This window comes from Macaca nemestrina, chromosome 8 (assembly GCF_043159975.1).
Source record: "Macaca nemestrina isolate mMacNem1 chromosome 8, mMacNem.hap1, whole genome shotgun sequence".
Taxonomy (NCBI): Eukaryota; Metazoa; Chordata; class Mammalia; order Primates; family Cercopithecidae; genus Macaca; species Macaca nemestrina.
The window spans coordinates 79,508,896-79,523,123 of record NC_092132.1 but is presented as its reverse complement, the minus strand read 5'-3'; the positions used below and the strand labels follow the sequence as shown (position 1 = coordinate 79,523,123).

Here is a 14,228-nt window from a genome sequence, read left to right as displayed (position 1 = left end):
GAGGTGACGATTGCGGTGAGCCGAGATAGTGCCATTGCACTACAGCCTGGGCAACAAGAGTGAACTCCATCTCAAAAAAAAAAAAAAGATTGATTACTCTTATTGTTATGGATTAGGCATATTTTTACTCTTCAGAGCTGGGATATGAGATATGCTGGATCCCTCTTATGCTGAGACTCAGATGCTGAACATAGCATAGCTCCTCAGTCATTAAATTCTTAATTCCCTTATTAAAGTAAGCTGAGAAAGAAAGACAAAAAAGAAAGTACACAGTCTTAATGCAGTTCCTTCAAAACTTATCATACAAAATAAAGCCTTAAGCTGAATTTCCAATTTTACCAACTTGCCAAAGCACAAGTAAATTAAACTACCATTAAACTGTATTAAGATTAAGGTCCAATACATATCGGTCAATTCCCTAATTTATGCTATCGAGTTAGGGAAGATATTTAGGAGACAGAACATTCTGTTCCTTCAACTTTAGGGCAAACAAGAAACAAAGATTAGTGGTTCTTAAATGTAGGTACTTCTGAATCACCTGGAAACTATGTAAAAGTTTTAAAAAACTACACATACATGGGGCAGAATCCTCTGTTTCCTAATGCAATTCAGTACAGCAGTGCTAATCTCTACAAGCACCACTTTGTAAGGAATTATAATAGAAAGGACAAAGGAGCAAGGGTGATAGAAAAGACAGGAAAAAGGGACATGGGATTATTGTTTCCTGGGATATCGCCATGAACTATTAAAGAAATGTGGGCTTTGAAACAACCTGATATGACTTCCAACAAAAATGAACGATTGGGAAGAAACTAAAATTTAATAGACACACCAGACAAATAAGACCTTAGTCTACAATACCACAGCTACAAGCACAGGCTGGCAAACTCGAGTGTGAATGAGAGACTAAATTACAAATGATGGATAGCTGCTTTCGCAGACCAAAAAGATAATGGTTGGAAAAAAGTATGCTTGTGAATAGGAAACTAATGATCATGTAGTACAGTATGAAAGTTAGATAAGAGAAAAATACTATAATGAAGAAAACTGCTTGGCTGAGGGAAATGCTGAGCAAACTATTTGTACACCTAAAGGGGAAAAGCACTAAAAGCTTCCAAATATAACAGAATCTACCCTTGTATGGGAGTTACCAGATACTAAAGACTGAGATAAACTAAGACAATATAATCAGTACGATGTGAGCTTTTAAGAAACATGTTCTTTCATGTCATAATACAACTAAGTACGAAACTAATACAGTCTTATCAGAAAAACAGGAAACAACTCCAAATCAAATATACATGAGGAACTAAGGGAAATTTAGAGAAAATTCTGTATGCTTTCATACAGTCACTGTAATAAAGACAAGGAGACACATGACTCAACAGAAGGAAAGCAACAAGCCTGAACTTGGTTAACAGTTAATACAGATTATATGAAGAGAATTACAAACAGGCCCGTGTAAAATCTAACTGTAGGAGATACACAGCCATAGTCAATCCAATGCAATAAAAACATACTCAGTCTCTACTATCAGCCAGAAGCTGCCAGAGACCAGAAATAAAAAGATGAATAAAACCAAAAGCGTAAAGTGAAGAGCTTATAGGCTACAATGTAAATATCCTGAAAGGTCCCTCTGCTGCCCTAGCATGGGATGAAGTAAACTGTTAAAATGAATACAGAGCTCAAAATAATGGGCAAAACATACTTACATGGACTGGAACATTACTGTGTCCCAAGAGCAAAAAGAAAATGGAAAAAACTGCATTTATGTGGACATGAGAAACACTGTAAAGAAACATATTCCTTGTATTACATCTTGTCAGATGTTGGCAGAGACACCAGGCCCTCCAGTCTGGATGACGTCAATGAGCTTTGGCAAATTCCATGAAGAGAACTGTCAAGCTGACAACTTCCATTACTATTTAATAATCATGCCAGAATCTTTCAAAAGAACACATCAGACTAGAAATTCTAATGGGCATGCAGAATGGGATTATAATAATTATTTTATGTTTAAAGATACTAGTATCTCTTATAAGTTAAAAATAATGTGTAACTAAAGCATGATTTGTTAAGTTTAGAGACAAATTTAGAGCAGACAAGAGATGAATTTTTCTTTTTTTTTTTTTTGAGATGGAGTCTCATGCTGTCGCCCAGGCTGGAGTGCAGTGGCACTATCTCGACTTACTGCAACCTCCGCCTCGGGTTCACGCCATTCTCCTGCCTCAGCCTCCTGCATAGCTGGGATTACAGGCGCCCGCCACCACGCCCGGCTAATTTTTGTATTTTTAGTAGAGACGGGGTTTTGCCTATGTTGGCCAGGCTGGTCTCGAATGCCTTACCTCAGGTGATCCACTCGCCTTGGCCTCCCAAAGTGCTGGGATTACAGGTGTGAGCCACCATGCCAGCCAAGATGAATTTTTGACAAAAAAATCAATATGGAATGTACTTCATGTCCACTTAATTTAGGACTCAAAATATTTTATTTCAAGAGACCAAGTATATGGCTAATTGAACAGAGGAAAATCTTTGCAGGAATATTTGAGACTCTTACTTTAGCTGACTGAAGTTACTTATTCGAAAGAGGGAACCTAAACGAGGAGCCTCCTGGTTATCTTTATGGAGCTGAGTGAAAACAGAAACTTGAGAAAGCCTAGTAAGGAGAGGCTGCCACAGTAAAAAATGATGCTTAGGAGCAATGGAGCCTAAGTTAGAGAGACAAGCTCTGGGCATCTTTCAGTGTAAACCACTCTACAGTCAGCCCAGCACTGACATCAGTCTCTTCCTCTCTCCCATGCATCACCCTCTCTCTATTTTCCCCTCTCTCCTCTTCCTCCATTATCTTTTCCTCCCAATTTGTTGGGGCTACCCATTGCTCATTGTTATTAGGTGCCTCAAACTTAAATTTTCCCAGCATCAGTCAGGAGACCAAATAGGTTAACATTAGCTGAATGAAAGGGTATCAAGAATCAGTAATTAAATGCAGGAGGACCACAAATCTGTACCTTCATGGGTGTAATACTTAGATATAGGGCAGGTCTGAGGATTAGGAATCTTTTTAAAATGGGATGAGAGTTGAGGAAGTTTCTCAACGGTTCTTGGAAAAGTATTAATGCCAACATTTTCAGTTTAAATATTTGTCAGAAATTACTCTGTCCATTCAAAACAACAACACTTGGACCACTACATCCAACCAAATCTTGTTCTTTAAAAAAGGTATATATTAAATGCATCATACACTTAAAAGAGTTAGCTCCTTTATTTGTGGCTAATCTTGTAGCCCTCAACACCAACACAGGATTGCATGCACAGCTTTGTGGGACAGACACAGGGCAAAGAGGTTAAACATGAAGCATGAACCTTAGATTTTTGTTACATAAATAAATCATCAATGACCAGCATAGTATGAATGTTTATAGATTAGTTGTGATACGTTTCCAACTGCATGACCAGAGACTGTGCTTTCTGTTGTATACGTAACCACAGTCCTTCTTTCAGGTTGAATAAAAGTTTTTAACTAATGGGAGTGTAGTATTATGGTGTATATGTTGGTTTGCATCCACAGTCCGAGGCTAACTCCTATATCCCTTGTTTCAGTCTTTTGTTAAAATGTTGGGTGTGTTAAGGCTAAGGAAACAATCTCTCCGATCTTCTCCTATCCTCCTTTCACCTGTTTCAGTCTTTCCTGGCCTTTCTCACTGTGAGAGTCTTAAGAATCTCCCCAGAGAGGGTCTTGCCCCATACCCTGGGGGAATATGGGGGAAGGAATGCTGACCTCATAAAGCTTTCGTAAAAAACCAAGAGGACTGGGTTTTGGTTGCTTCCACATAGCTTAACATGTGGAGGTTCTTGGAGGGTGGTGGCCCAGGGAAGGCGTGGAAGTTCCGCACCCCTTCCCCCATACCTCACCCTACACATCTCTTCATCTGGATCCTTTGCAATATCCTTGACAATAAACTGGTAAATATAAGTGTTTCCCTGAATTCTGTGAGCTGCTCCAGCAAATTAACCCAACCCAAAAAGAGGGTCCTGGGAACTGCAAGCTGAAGCTGGTCGATCAGAAGTTCCAGAGGCTGGGACTTGTGACTGGTGTCTAGGTTTGGTGGGCTGGGAGGCAGGTTTAGGAACTGAGCCCTTAATCTGTGAGATCTGACATGACCTCCAGGTAGATAGTGTTGGAACTGAATTAGAGGACACCCAGTTGGTGTCCACTGCTTGGTACGTTGGCAGAAACGCCTCCACACATTTGCTCACAGAAGTCTTCTGTGTTGATGACAACCGTGGAGCAGAGGGAAAACACAGTTTCAGGGTTTTTCCTACACAGTGAGCATCCACAAATTTAAACAGTATCTTTAATGAGCTAAAATATTCCCAATCTCTTAACACAGGCCACTAGTATAATTCTGATATGGTTTGGCTGTGCCCCCACCCAAATCTCATCTTGAATTGTAACATCCAATATTCCCACGTCTCATGGGAGGGACCTCGAAGGAAGTAGTTGAGTCATGGGGCTGCTAATTCTCACGATAGTGAATATGTTTCAGGAGATCTGATTGTTTTAAAAAGGGGAGTTTCCCTGCACAAGCTCTCTTGCCTTGTCTGCTGCCATGTGAGATGTGCCTTTCACCTTCGGCCATAATTGTGAGGCCTCCCCAGTCAGGTGGAACTATAAGTCTAATAAACCTCTTCTTTTGTAGACTGCCCAATCTCGGAATGTCTTCATCAGCAGCGTAAAAACAGACTAATACAAATTCTTACTGATATCTGTATTCTCTTTTAATCACAAAATAGAACATTTCCTAGAGAAGAAAATACTATTTCAAGACAATACTCCAAGAATGTTTCTAGTCATCCTAAATATTAACAATGACTTCTTTATGTAAAAAACCCCCTTTCTCAAACTCATAAACTATGTAAATATGTATGATAAATATTACCTTCTGTGCTACAATAATAGATAATAAAATATATAATCAATAATAATACAAAAAGGTCAAGAATGCATCAGAAAACTTCTTTAGTGACAGATGCTATCTGAGGAGTTTTTTTATGAAGAGCCCACTAAAAGTAAGAGTCACGGCCAGGCGAGGTGGCTCATACCTGTAATCCCAGCACTTTGGGAGGCTGAGGTGGGCAGATCACTTGAGGTCCGGAGTTCAAGACCAGCCTGGCCAACACAGTGAAACCCTGTTTCTACTAAAAATACAAAAATTAGCCAGGCGTGGTGGCAGGCACCTGTAATCCCAGCTACTTGGGAGGCTGAGACATGAGAATTGCTTGAACCAGGGAGTCAGTGGTTGCAGTGTGCCGAGATTGCGCCACTGCACTCCAGCCTGGGTGACAGAGCGAGACTCAGTCTCAAAAAAAAGTAACAGACACACGCACATATTTTTTTCAAAAAAATTGTTAAGAAAGTCTCTGCAAGATACAGCCATCTCAGAAATGACTTAAAAATTATAGAATTTATTGATTAAATCAGAATCATTGCAAGAAAGCTGCCAAACTAACCATGAGAGCATATTTGTACCAGATCTTTGAGAAACACTTCTTGGCTAGAAGAATGCATAATCATCAAAATCCCTCTATCTTGTGTAACCATATATAAAAGTAAGTTTCAAAATGTCTTCCCAAAGTTTGAACTCTCTCGTTTCTTTATAAATAACCACAGAACTGGCCTAATTTCAATTAATTAACAAATATGTCATTTAGACTGGGTGCAGTAGCTCATACCCATAATCCCAGCACTTTGGGAGGCTGAGGCAGGCAGATCACATGAGGTCAGGAGTTCGAGACTAGCCTGGCCAACAGAGTGAAACACCATCTCTACTAAAAATACAAAAATTAGCCAGGTGTAATGGCAGGTGCCTGTAATCCCAGCTACTTGGGAGGCTGAGGTAGGAGAATCTCTTAAACCCAGAAGATGGAGGCTGCAGTGAGCCAAGATTGAGTCACTGCACTCCAGCCTCGGTGACTGATCAAGACTTCGTCTCAAAAAAAAAAAAAAAAAAAAGAAGAAGAAGAAGAAAGAAGGAAATATCCTTAAAGTAGGGATAATGGTTAGTTAGGAGAATAGCAAAACAGCCTCAGACAGTGGTGAAAAAGGACTGGTTCAAAGAGAACAAGAGATAAGGAGGCAGAAAAGAAATGAATAGAATAGGCTATGTTAGCATACAAAAACCCAAAGGATTTAATGAGACTGAATTTAAGCAATGAAAGAACAGAAAGAGACAACAATTTTACAACAGGGAAATTAACAGTGAGTTTAGGGTAAAAGTAAAGAGGTACACAAAGTAAGGGGGTTGAGGAGCTGTAAGCAGAGAACATTCTAGCTTTAATGCATTTAATACACATATCCAGAATTTTGCAATCAGAACACCTAGAAACTATTTTTATTTCGGCACGTGTGTAAATTTTTGTATCATTAGGGAAAATACTCTTATTTTTAATTCTATACAAGGTAAAGGGCACATTGTAGTCTTTCAAAGCTTCAGTACCTCTGAAGGTTTAAACAGATCCTGCAAGGTTGCTTTAGTGTTTGTACCTTTGCCAAGTCCAAGATTATAGGAGGTGAATGGGTTTGTGGCATAAATCACAGGTATCCTAATCCAAGGAACTTCACAGGGAAGAAGAGGGGCAAAAAAGAACAACTTTGCCTCCACATAAATAAACTCCTGATATCTTCAACTAGTGCAAGGGAGAAAATAAATACCCCACAAGGAAGAAATCTTGAGATTCATAGCTGGAAAGAAAAGAAGGATAATCCCCCTGGTCATTAAGTCCACGGCAGCTCAACTTTACTGTGCATAAACTCAAGCCTAGGGTTAAACTGGCTGGGTGTGGTGGCTCATGCCTGTAATCCCAGCACTTTGGGAGGCTGAGGTGGGCAGATCACTTGAGGTCAGGAGTTCAAGACCAGCCTGGCCAACATGGTGAAACCTTATCTCTACTAAAAATACAAAAAAAAAAAAATTAGCCAGGTGTCATGGCACGCACCTGTAATCCCAGCTACTTGGGAGGCTGAGATGGGAGAATCACTTGAACTTGGGAGGCAAAGGCTGCAGTGAGCTGAGATTGTGCCACTGCACTCCAGCCTGGGTGACAGAGTGAGACTCTATCTCAAAAAAAAAAAAAAAAAAAAAAAAAAATTAAGAAAAAGTTTTGTAAGCTAACTCTTGCAGAGAACATGTTCAGGCTAATGTTTAGGATAATCAGAGGAGTCAGTGGAAGAAGGGAAGGCCTGAAGATGACTAATAGATTTTAGTCATAGCAGGAGCATGTGCTCATTTCTCTGATTAGATCACATTTCACAAAACACACTAGATTACAATTTCAAAAAGAATTCCAAGCTGTGTGATAAGCAGAACCTATTATAAGCAGTAACGAATAACACATTTTTCTCTATTCAAAAAACCCCTCTAAATTATATTACCATGGTGGCTTAAAGAGACATATTCTTGTTTTGTAATAACTACAGGACCAATTCTATACCAACAGTTCATTTTCAATTACAACTTACAGTCTTACACATTTGTCATCTTTTATGAACAGCATGATGAGATCGAGAGGATAATCTGCTGCTCTTAACACTGAGCTGCCTCCAATGTTCTAAATACCATACTACAAAGCTTCCACATCACTGCATCAGGATATAAGTATAGATACCAAAACCTCAAGTATGGTTCTGCTTCATATTATTTTGAACCTTTTTTTTGTCATTAGGTTTCATTTATTATCCAATTTGAGTTTCTTTATCTCTTAAAAGGAACATTTAACCCATTTATCTTTATTACTAATATTGATATGTTTGGTCTTCCCTCTCTTATCTTGACTTTTAGATTTATTTTATTTGCTCCTGGTTTCCTAGTGATTTAGATAGTATACAACCTATTTTAATTTCATTAGAGATACTTCTAACAATCTAATCATTTTTAATGTCCCTCCCCCACCAAAACGTCCCATTATGCCCCCTATTTAAAACTTCTAACAATTATATTTTTCAAATTCTCTTATTTCACTAAATTCAGTGAATGTTAGGGGGTAGGCTGCAGACTCCAAATACAATTACACTTTTCTTTATATAAATACAAATATTTAGACTTAACTCTTTTATTGATTTCCTTACCCATGGCCAATCCTTATTTATTGCAACATCAAAACATATTTTTACTTAAACTTTCCAATGAGCAATACATTCACATGAGTCAAAATTCAAAAGGTCTACAACTAAGTTTCTTTCCCCTCAAGCCACCCAGTTTCCATCCTAGAAGCAACTGATGTTACCAGTTTCTGCTACATTATTGCAGAAAAACTATGTATTGAATCATCCTTGCTTCCTTTTCTGAAACAACCCCACTATGGCTGAAGTATTACTCTTTCATGCTGTTGGAAATCCTTATGCTAATATTTTTAAAAGACTTTTTAGGCCAGGCATGGTGGCTCATGTCTGTAATCCCCGCACTTTGGGAGGCCGAGGTGGGCAGATCACAAGGTCAGGAGATCGAGACCATCCTGGCCCATACGGTAAAACCCCGTCTCTACTAAAAATACAAAAAACTAGCCAGGCGTGGTGGCGGGCACCTGTAGTCCCAGCTACTCGGGAGGCTGAGGCAGGAGAATGGCGTGAATCCAGGAGGCGGAGCTTGCAGTGAGCCAAGATCGTGCCACTGCACTCTAGCCAGGGTGACAGAGTGAGACTCTGTCTCAAAAAAAAAAAAAAAATTTTTTTTGTACTGACATTTATAGTGAGAATATTATACTTATAAAAAGTTATATTTGCTTTATAAATTTACTCTGAATGGTTCCCTCTTTATAATCTGAAAGTTTAGAGAGCTTTGAAACTAATCATCAATCTTTTAAAGATCTTAAATAATTTGCCTGTAAAATCCTCTGGCCCTCAGGCTTTTAGAGAGGTAACTCTTATGCAACTTTCTCTATTATGTTAGTTTTCAGGACTCTTTCACATTCTTAACAATTATTGACAACCCAAATAACTAACTTTATATGGGTTATAGCTATCAATATTTACCATAGAAATTAAATATTTACCATAGAAATTACATTTTTAATATTTAAATATTTAGTTAATTTAAAAATATATAAAACAAAATTTGAAGACATTTAATAGCTAAATATTATTTATTTTTAAAAAATTTATTGCTATAAAGCCGTAACATGTTAACATAAATGACATTTTTATTAAAAATAACTATATCTTCCAAAATGGAGAAAAATTTAAGGAGAAATGTCCAGCTGTTTCTCGTATCTGCTAATACACTGAATGTACTGAGACATCACACATCATGCAGCCTTGGAAAATTCCACTGTATCCTTGAGAGAGAATAAAAGCAAAAAAGGCAAATAACATCTTAGTATTACTATGAAAATAGTTTTAACCTCACAGACCCCCAAAAGGGTCTTGAGGATCCCAGACCGCACTGTGAGTACTGCTGGATTAATTTATGATTTCTACATTCAGTTCTAATAAACTGCAATTTTTAAGAAAATTTTCTGGATCATACAAGTGTTCAAATATATTTTTGGGGTCAAGCAAAAGAGTCCATTTCGATTCTTTTATTTTCTCTTTATCTGTGGTGTTTTCCCCTCTTATTTTTTGAGTATGCATGTTAGCTCCATTCAGTCTTTAAGTTAGCGAGCAATTTATCTGTTTTATTGCAAACAACAACTTTAGTTACAGAGTTCTACTTTTATTTCAGTTTACTAGTTCATTGATCGCTGTTTTTTATCTTTAACAACTACTTTATCTTTTCTTAGGTGTATTTTGATATTATCTTTCTAACTTCTTGAGTTGGACTACTTAGTTTACTTATTTCATTCTTTCTTATTTATGAATGTAAGTATTTTTTAAGGCTATGAATTTTCCTGTAAGCACTGCATTAGCTGAATTTCATAGATTTTCCTATATTATCTTTAATTATCATCTTTTTATGGTCTACCTCTTTGACCCAAGAAGTACTTATTTCAGAATTTGGAAAATTTCCAGGTGGCCAGGCCTTTTTGTTCTCAAGCTTTGCTATTAATTTCTAGTTTCAGTGATCCCACTTCCTCTGTCAGTTGCCTCTCTTATTTCTTCCCTTTTCTTTGAGATGAAGTCTCGCTCTATAGCCCAGGCCGGAATGAAGTGGTGTGATCTTGGCTAACTGCAACCTCCGCCTCCCGAGTTCAAGTGATTCTCCTGCCTCAGCCTCCCGAGTGGCTGGGATTACAGGCACGCACCACTGCACCTGGCTAATTTTTACTATTTTTAGTAGAAATGGGGTTTCATCATGTTGGCCAGGCTGGTCTTAAACTCCTGACCTCAGGTGATCCACCCGCCTCGGCCTCTCAAAGTGCTAGATTACAGGCGTGAGCCACCATGCCCAGCCTCTTCCGTTTTCTTTGCAGCAAAACTCTCTAAAAGAGTTGTTTATACTTGCTATATCTAATTCCCATCTTTCTGTTCTCTCTTAAATTCACTTTAACTTCAGGCTTCCCCTACCAACATGTCCATATTGCTAAATCAATATTATTGATTTAGCATTCCTCACCTTACCTGAATTATCAGCCTAATCTGGCAAAGTTAATCAATCAAAATTTGATTTTTTTAATGCATGGTGTGAACAGGGTCCAAGATTCATTTTTTTTTTCCCTATATGGGTATCCACTTGATTTAGTGAAATCGCTATTTCTACCCACTGCATTATTTATCTTCTACCTAATGCATTACCACACTTGTCACAAATCAAATATCCATATATGTGTAGGTTATTTCTAGATTCTATAGTATGCCTTTATTCTATTTGTCAGTCCTTGAATTAATATCACCTTGACTTGATTATTACTGTTTATAATAAGTTTGATATCTATGGATGTATATTCCATAATTTCGTTCTTCTTCTTCCTGTCTTGGCTATTCTTGCCTTTTTCAACTTTCGTATAAGTTTTAAAATCAGCTTGTTGATTTTATTGAAAAAAAAACTGCTGGGATTTTTCATTGTGATTTCACTAAACCTATACAGATCAATTTAGGAAAGAAGAAAAACTGACATCTTCATTGAATCCTCCAACCCATAAACAACAGTATATATACTTCTATTTAAGTTATCTTTAATTTTTCTATGTAATGACTTATAGTTTTCTAGGTAGAGTTACACATATCTTTAGTTAGATTTATCCCTACATATTTGATGTTTTTTGACGCAAATTCAAATCATATATTATGTTAATTTTGTCACTGTTACTTTACAGAAATACCACTACGTACTGAAAGGAAAACTGCTAAATTCACTTATTAATCCTAACAATTTTCTAAGTACATAAGTATGTCATCCATAAAAATGATACTTTTTCTTTTCTAGTCCTTATACTTTTCATTTATTTTTCTTGCATTATTATACTGGATAGAACAACCAGCCGGTCCCTCCATTCAGGGTCCCTGACTTCCCACAACAATACTGAATAGGAAAGATGATGAAAGATATTCTTGATTTCTCATCTCACAAAGAATGTTTTAATATTGCACTATTAAATATGATGTTTGCTGTGGGTTTTGTAGCTAATGTTTCAAACTCTGCAAGTTTTTCTCTGTTCCTAGCTTGCTCAGAATTTTAAGAAAGAACAAATACTGAATTTTATCAAATGCTTTTCTTTTTTTTTTTTTTTTTTTTTGAGACAGTGTTTTGTTCTTGTTGCCCAGACTGGAGTGCAATGGCACGATCCCAGCTAACCAGAACCTCTGCCTCCCGGGTTCAAGTGATTCTCCTGCCTCAGCCTCCCGAGTAGCTGGGATTACAGGCATGCATCACCATGCCTGGCTAATTTTGTATTTTTAGTAGAGACAGGGTTTCTCCATGTTGGTCAGGCTGGTCTCGAACTCCCGACCTCAGATGATCCACCCACCTCAGCCTCCCAAAGCACCTCCCAAAGGATTACAGGCGTGAGCCACTGCGACTGGCCCTATCAAATGCTCTTCTTAGCATTTGGTCATCTTGGCTTTTAGCACTGCCATTTCAGCATTAACATATTAACCTATCCATAACTTTTCTCCTTTATTTTATTAATATAGTGAATTACACTGATTGATTTTTCACTGTTAAACCAACCTTATATTCCTGGAAAAATATGAATTGGGTCAAAATATATTAATTTTCCCTTTGTGTTATAGATATAATTTGATAATATGTTATTTAGGACGTTTCCTCCTTATTCATGAGCGATTTGGCTGTTATTTTTTGTTTGTAATCTAGTGTGTTTTGTGAAATGTGATCTAATCAGAGAAATGAGCACATGCTCCTGCTATGACTAAAATCTATTAGTCAAGGATGTGGATGACAACCACATCCTTGTCATGTTGTAGTATCAACATGTACTATGGTACACTTAGGTGTGATGTTCTTTTAATGTTACTCTGCTTGAGATTTATAATACTTCCTGAATCTGTGCCTTAATGTCTTCTATCAACTTCTAGAGATTTCTCAGCCATTGCTTCTTTAAAGACTGCTCCTGCTACATTTACCCTCTCCTCTCCTTCTAGGACCTTAATTACTTTTTCAAAACATTTTGTGCCAGATTACAGATGGGAGATTAAAAAGGTTTTGACCTTGCATCCCTTTGACAACCAGGGTGGAGGGAGGGCTGTGTCTTCTCTCCGTGACTCTGAGCAAGCTGTGTGACACGGCTAATCAACAGAATATGGAAATGTGATGTTATGCCAGGGTCTGGGCCTACATCTTCAGACACTATGAGTCCTCACACTTCCTCTTTCTTGAAATGTTTGCTCTGGCAGAAAGTAGCTGCCATGTAGTTAGTCCAATTACCCCTAAGACTTCCCTGAGACTGCCATTTATGGAGACAGAAAAATGTTGGCACCTAATAGTGCAGAAGCCATCTTGGAGGTTCCAGCCCTGGGAGATGACATGAGATGGACCAAGACCCGGGACATAAGGCTCCATTGCCACTATCCCAGCCATTTTTAAGCTGTCTGAACCATTCCAATCACAGACCAAGACACTGTAGAGCACAGGCAAGCCAAACCTGATACACCCTGACTGAATTCCTGATTCTCAGAATCATGAGCATTAAAAATAGTTGTTTTATGCCAATAAGTTTTGGGGTCATTTGTTACTGGAAAGTTAATCCTCCTTGGAGGCCCCGAGGGTCCCTACACATTCTTACTGATGTCTCAAGAACACAAAGCCCTGACTACTCTTTGCCTAGGACATATCCCAGGGCTCTGTTTGCAGCTAGCAAACTTAAGGGATGAGTTACATCTCTGTCCAGCAGGTGGCTAGAAACACGAGTCACAGATCACCTTAATGTATTCGGTGAGTGAGATATTTCAAAGTTGGGATTTATTTCTAAAGCACAGCACTTTAGGATTCCAAACGAAGCCTGAATGGCTTACCAGCACCAACCTTCCAGCCTTGCTGAGCTCTAAACACCTGTTTTTGTTTCTCTATCCCTAAGTGTCCATAAAAAGCTCTGCTCATCTTCTAATTCACCTTTCCCAGAATCAGTACATGCTACTAAGAAGAATAGTAGCCTGAAGTTCTGGGCTTATCTCTCTGCCTCAATAGCATTCAGATACATTTGAATACAACATACATGTCTTTTATATTTTGAATAATTTTTCTCATTTTTTAGATTATCAATCCAAATTACTTTAGCCAACATTACTGAAAGTGGAACTCCTCCACAAACATATTTAATATGTTTAATACTTAAGGCGTTTAGAAGTTCTGTTTTTTCCCCTTTCCCTCCACTATAGGCTAAATCCACATAGAATGTTTGTTTTTGAACAGGCACTCGACCAGGCATCTTTAAAGGCGATACACATTTTCAAATAAACCGAAAAGATAACACTTTGCTAATCTAGTGAAACATCTTCATAAAATATCATTTGCACAAAAACATTTTATTTGAAGTAGCAAAGACAACCCATCTGGAATACAACAACTTAAAAAAAATCTTTTTAAAGAAATAAAGTAATAAATCAGAGGAGAAGAGAAAAGCTATATCAACTTTCATATTTTAGTATCTTCCTCTTCTAATTGTCTCTTAAGTATTTACTAAGATTACCTAGAAATAGTGTCATTTACATACATGACTTAGGTTTTAAAAACATTCCAAACATAATAGATTTTTTTTTCTGGTATTCTTTTTCCCTTGGAAAACTATGTAATTTTATTAAAATTTGTAGTGAAAGTCTGAGAGAAACATCATGTCTACCA

At 37.7% G+C, this 14,228-nt stretch overlaps 2 protein-coding genes across 7 annotated transcripts in view; one reads left to right on the top strand and one right to left on the bottom strand.

Moving 5' to 3' along the window:
- LOC105482198 (phosphodiesterase 7A) overlaps positions 1-14,228 on the bottom strand; it is a 129,059-nt gene that overhangs the window by 51,924 nt on the left and 62,907 nt on the right. The gene's annotated exons all lie outside the window — the stretch shown is intronic.
- LOC105482197 (mitochondrial fission regulator 1) overlaps positions 1-14,228 on the top strand; it is a 172,684-nt gene that overhangs the window by 128,006 nt on the left and 30,450 nt on the right. The gene's annotated exons all lie outside the window — the stretch shown is intronic.